The following is a 6555-nucleotide window of genomic DNA, read 5'->3' on the forward strand; positions in this document are numbered from 1 at the left end:
CTTGATGAGCTTCAAGAGGTAGTCACCGGAAATGGTCTTCACTTCACAGGTGTGCCCTGTCAGATTTAATAAGTGGGATTTCTTGCCTTATAAATGGGGTTGGGACCAGTGTTGTGCAGAAGTCTGGTGGATACACAGCTGATAGTCCTACTGAATAGACTGTTAGAATTTGTATTATGGCAAGAAAAAAGCAGCTAAGTAAAGAAAAACGAGTGGCCATTATTACTTTAAGAAATGAAGGTCAGTCAGTGCGAAAAATTGTGAAAACTTTGAAATTATCCCCAAGTGCAGTTGCAAAAATCATCAAGCGCTACAAAGAAACTGTCTCACATGAGGACCACCCCAGGAAAGGAAGACCAAGAGTCACCTCTGCTTCTGAGGATAAGTTTATCTGAGTCACCAGCTTCAGAAATCGCAGGTTAACAGCAGCTCAGATTAGAGACCAGGTCAATGCCACACAGAGTTCTAGCAGCAGACACATCTCTACAACAACTGTTAAGAGGAGACTTTGTGCAGCAGGCCTTCATGGTAAAATAGCTGCTAGGAAACCACTGCTAAGGACAGGCAACAAGCAGAAGAGACTTGTTTGGGCTAAAGAACACAAGGAATGGACATTAGACCAGTGGAAATCTGTGCTTTGGTCTGAAAAGTCCAAATTTGAGATTTTGGTTCCAACCACCGTGTCTTTGTGCAACGCAGAAAAGGTGAACGGATGGACTCTACATGCCTGGTTCCCACCGTGAAGCATGGAGGAGGAGGTGTGATGGTGTGGGGGTGCTTTTCTGGTGCCACTGTTGGGGATTTATTCAAAATTTAAGGCATACTGAACCAGCATGGCTACCACAGCATCTTGCAGCGGCATGCTATTCCATCCGGTTTGCGTTTAGTTGGACCATCATTTATTTTTCAACAGGACAATGACCCCTAACACACCTCCAGGCTGTGTAAGGGCTATTTGACCAAGAAGGAGAATGATGGGGTGCTACGCCAGATGACCTGGCCTCCACAGTCACCAGACCTGAACCCAATCGAGATGGTTTGGGGTGAGCTGGACCGCAGAGTGAAGGCAAAAGGGCCAAGTGCTAAGCATCTCTGGGAACTCCTTCAAGATTGTTGGAAGACCATTTCCGGTGACTACCTCTTGAAGCTCATCAAGAGAATGCCAAGAGTGTGCAAAGCAGTCATCAAAGCAAAAGGTGGCTACTTTGAAGAACCTAGAATATAAGACATATTTTCAGCTGTTTCACACTTTTATGTTAAGTATATAATTCCACATGTGTTAATTCATAGTTTTGATGCCTTCAGTGTGAATGTACAATTTTCATAGTCAAGAAAATACAGAAAAATCTTTAAATGAGAAGGTGTGTCCAAACTTTTGGTCTGTACTGTATATTTTTTTATACATTTTTGCCTTTTTTTAATCACAATCTATCTTTAAAAAATAAAAATCTTGTAATTTTCACAGCGGTCACTGGGGCTATGTCTTAGGCTCTAACTTCCTAATATTTCAGGAAACAACACATGTATATAGCCGCAATGGTCAGACCAAGACCATACTTTTTGCATTGAAGCATCTAATGAGCGTGTGCAATTGACATTGTGAAGTGAGGGGGAGCAGGTGAGCTGTCACATCACCTATTGTGATTGGTGGATCCTGTGTTACCAGCTGTGTATAGAGGTGGAACCTGTAATCCTACCTCTGCTGATAAGGAGCCTGCTGAAAACTCTTTCTGAAAAGATCAGCATTTATGAGGAGTCCACCCCCACCGATCAGCATAAATAAAGGCTCAGTGCCATGTATATGATATAAATGTTTAGGTTCTGGAATACCCCTTTATTTAAATGCATGTATTTTTTTGAGAAAAAAAAGCAATTTTTGCAATTACGTTTCGTTTACATTTTCACACAATTCGTTTTCTATAGATTGTGTTGCTCTATTTTAGGCTGCTGAATGAGTAAAATTAAATCCATCAGTGAGCTCATTTTGACAGGAGATATTATAATTCATATCTTTCTTTTTCTGAGCTCCTTTCGGCTGATTTATGACCACATGAAAGTTGAGCTGAACTTTTTGATCATAAATCACCTGAGAAAGGCTCATGATAACCGTTTAAAAATCCTGATACCTATAAAAAAAAATGTAGCCAAAAAAAAATAAAAATGCCCCAAAAAGGTGTCCATCTTCTTTAAAGGCAATCAATAACCAGGTTTTGCTACCTCATGAGAGCAGCATAATGTAGAAGAAGAGACCCTGATTCAAGCGATATCACTTAGTTTACTGGGTGCAGCAGTTGTGACATAATCAGAGTTCATAGATGTAGAATGCAGCAGAGCTGAGAAAGCTAACCCCGCGCACACCAGGCTCTCTATGTACATTGTCTATTGACAGTGAGCAGCTTATCAAAGGAGGGGGCGGAGTTGAACTAGCAAGCGCCTGCCAGCTAGTCTCAGCAGTGAGGATGTCCTAGTGATAAATCCTTTATTGCAAGTAAACAACAGCACACAGCCTACTAAGTGACACATCCCCACATTCAGTGTTTTAACCCTTACCTCATGCGGTCCTCAGATTACATAGCAAAAACCTTCTGACAGATTCCCTTTAAGAGGGCAGTAATATATATCTATTGACCTGTGCACAGAATTTCCAAGGTGGTGACTAGAAGGGGCTGGAATTTTTCTTCTGTGACCAATCCGGACACCTGCTTGCATATTATTAACAAGTTTGGTCACCGCCTCTGCTAGATTCCCATACCCCTGGTGAAGTATATGAGCCTGCCAATTCATCATCTTAGAAAACAAAAAAAAAAAATTTTGTAATGCATATGACTCATCAGGAAGTCTATAAAGTATCTATATTAATGTAATGTTTGGTTCTTGTAGACAAAAACTTCTGTATGTGGTTTCCGTTTTCTGTATAATTCCAGGAACATTAGACCCAAAAACCACAAATGTTCCAGCAATATATAACACTAGACGACAGCCGATGCAACTTTTGAAAGAGGTATGTGCATGTGTGTCTCGGGGTCATCTTCACATAGTTATATCAGTATAACTGTCCATGACTTGTGTATATATAGCGCAGCCTTATTGCTATATGACACCTTGGTTTGGAAGCATTCAAGCTTTTACATCTCAGATGGGGGTTCGTACTGGACACTTAGTGTCCGGTGCTTAACTTCGAACACTGACTTCTCCCAGAAGTCAGTTTTAGTGTTTGGAGTTCCGGGATACACAAAGCGAGACGCACGCACGCACACACGCACACACACACGCACACACGCACACACCACCCTTACTATGACCGTCTTACAGCACCAAACTTCAGGACCCCATTGACTTCAACTTTGAACAAAAGCTTGGTCGAACCCGACCATCGACAGGTCGGCTCATCCCTATACATGATCCATTAGGACAGTCTCAGAAATGTCTGCAGCAAATCTGTCACCAGATTTGTGCTTCCCGTGGTTTGAGCAGCATGTATCACATCCTGGCTGCAGATTTTTTTTTCTTCCCTCTGAAACTCATCGGTGTTTCAGAGAAAACATGGACCCAGGTTCATCAAAGCCATTACATCTGATAAACACAGGCAATCCCGACGTTTTGTGGCTGTCTAACAGCCACAAAACAAGCGGATGCGGGGACTCAAACATGTCACTCGCGATACCCAATGCATGCAAGAGCACCCTCGGCAAACTTTAGTAACGAGCACTTGCGCTCATCACTACTACTTACACATGCTCCTGATGTGTAACGCACATGCCCATTGCATGTGGAGAAGGGTTAAGGTGCCCATACTCCTTGTCAGCCAATAGTGCTACCTCTCAAAGCTCCGATACACATCATAAATGGTCAATCACTAGTTTGTGTGTGCGCTATAGAAAGGGAATAGAAAGCTGCTGCTAGACCCCTGACAGCAGCTGATCTCCCCATGAGAACAAGAGGATCGACTGCTTGATTTAAAACTGCCCGAACCTTCGCTTCTCCAACAGAAGGCCCACATATACATTAGATGGTCGTCTAGAATCGATGGGTTCGATGACTTTAGTGTGTATTTGATGGCCTTTATGTAGCTGAACTGCCATGAAACAGGACTATCCAAGTACTGACCAAGTGCAGAGAAGTTTATTGGTAGGATCACTGGCCGCTTAAGAAGCCAGTTTTAGCTTCTGCTGATCATCTCATTAGCAAGAGGATCAGTACTGATGTCATCTCCTACCAAAGACAAGGTCAAGACAATGAATACAGGTAAGCCATCTGTATGTCAAGTAAACCATTTACACTACCGTAATCCTTCTAGACTGGGTACAAGATAAAGTACCAACCAAAGAACATAGCAGGCTTTGTAAGCCCCAAGTTGTGTGCAAACATTGGATATATGAAGTATAAACAGCATTACTGCTATATAGGATATACTTCTATGCACTTAGTGCACAAATTGGCCACCAGGCATGACCAGGTGAACCTTTCTCTGATGGACCCTAACCATGTCTATCAGACATGTCTCTCCCGGGCCAAGAAATTTAACAAAGGTAGGATCCAATGCTATTTTTCTTTTCTTTGCAGTAGGGAAGGAAAGTACTTTTAACTTGTAGTCTATGAGTATCACAGTACCACATTCTGTAGAAGTCTTCGAGTCAAAAGGCGTTGACCAGTACTTTTATATTGACAGCCTATACTTCGGATAGGTCATCAATATCAGATTAGCAGGGGTGCGACATCCAGCACTCCTGCCAATCAGCTGCTCCCGGTACCCAAACAGCACATCTCCAACTGTGTAGTGTCTGCAGCAGGGTACTGCAGATCAACTCCAATTCATTCGAATAGAGGCGGATGTGCAATACCCGGCCGCGACCTGTCCTAAGAATAGGCCGTCAATATAAAAGTACTGGAAAACCCATTTAAAGAGGGGGTGAGTGGAGGAATACACTGAAGGCGTGAACTAGTCTTAGAAGGAATCCATAAAGTAACATGACGTCTTAGAAACCAGTTGATTGTAGAGCAAAACTAACCCTGTAAGGGTACGTCCAGATAAACGTATACTTGATGGAAGACGGACCACACACAGACCCAATGTGAGCTTGTGCATATACAGGTGCTTCTCACTAAATTAGAATATCAAAAAGTTAATTTATTTCAGTTAAATACAAAAAGTGAAACTCATTATATAGAGTCATTACAAACAGAGTGATCTATTTCAAGTGTTTCTTTCTGTTAATGTTGATGATTATGGCTTACAGAGAATGAAAACACAAAAGTCATTATCTCAGTAAATTAGAATACTTTATAACAGCTTGAAAAATGTTTTTTAAAATCTGAAATGTTGGCCTACTGAAATGTATGTTCAGTAAATGCACTCAATACTTGGTCGGGGCTCCTTTTGCATCAATTACTGCATTAATGCGGCATGGCATGGAGGCGATCAGCCTGTGGCACTGCTGAGGTGTTATGGAAGCCCAGGTGGCTTTGATAGCAGCCTTCAGCCCGTCTGCATTGTTGGGTCTGGTGTCTCTCATCTTCCTCTTGACAATACCCCATAGATTCTCTATGGGGTTAAGGTCAGGCGAGTTTGCTGGTCAATCAAGCATAGTGATACTGTTGTTTGTAAACCAGGTATTGGTACTTTTGGCAGTGTGGACAGGTGCCAAGTCCTGCTGGAGAATGACATTTCCATCTCCAAAAAGCTTGTCGGCAGAGGGAAGCATGAAGTGATCTAAAATTTCCTGGTAGACGGCTGCGCTGACTTTAGTCTTGATAAAACACAGTGGACCTACACCAGCAGATGACATGGCTCCCCAAACCATCAATGATTGTGGAAACTTCACACTAGACCTCAAGCAGCTTGGATTGTGGCCTCTCCACTCTTCCTCCAGACTCTGGGACCTTGATTTCCAAATGAAATGCAAAATTGACTTTCATCTGAAAACACCTTGGACCACTGAGCAACAGTCCAGGTCTTCTTCTCCTTGGCCCAGGTAAGACGCTTCTGGCGTTGTCTATTGGTCATGAGCGGCTTGACATAAGGAATGCGACACTTGCAGCTCATGTCCTGAAAGAGCCCAAAGAACGGAAGTATGCTATGACGCAGTGATCACCATGTATAGACAATTAGCTGGTATGAAAATATATGCAAAATATTTAAATTAGTACAAAACATGTTTTAATATATTCGCAGTGATTTTGGCGTGTTTTGTACTTTAAATAAAATTTGCATATATTTATTTTTTCATACCAGCTAATTATGGTTTATACATGGTGATCACTGAGTCATAGCAATTTCCGTTCTTTGGGCTCTTTCAGTGTTATATTTGGTATGCTGCATGTTGATCCCTAGTTAATAGATAGTGCCCTCCATTTGTGTTTTTACTTCTAGCCCATGTCCTGGATACGTCTGTGTGTGGTGGCTCTTGAAGCAATGACTCCAGCAGCAGTCCACTCCTTGTGAATTTCCCCCCAAATGTTTGAATGGCCTTTTCCTAACAATCCTATCAAGGCTGCGGTTATACCGGTTCCTTGTGCAACTTTTTCTACCACACTTTTTCCTTCCACTCAACTTTC

This window comes from Phyllobates terribilis, unplaced genomic scaffold (assembly GCF_046119375.1).
Source record: "Phyllobates terribilis strain yellow unplaced genomic scaffold, ASM4611937v1 Scaffold_12__6_contigs__length_324123572, whole genome shotgun sequence".
Classification (NCBI taxonomy): Eukaryota; Metazoa; Chordata; class Amphibia; order Anura; family Dendrobatidae; genus Phyllobates; species Phyllobates terribilis.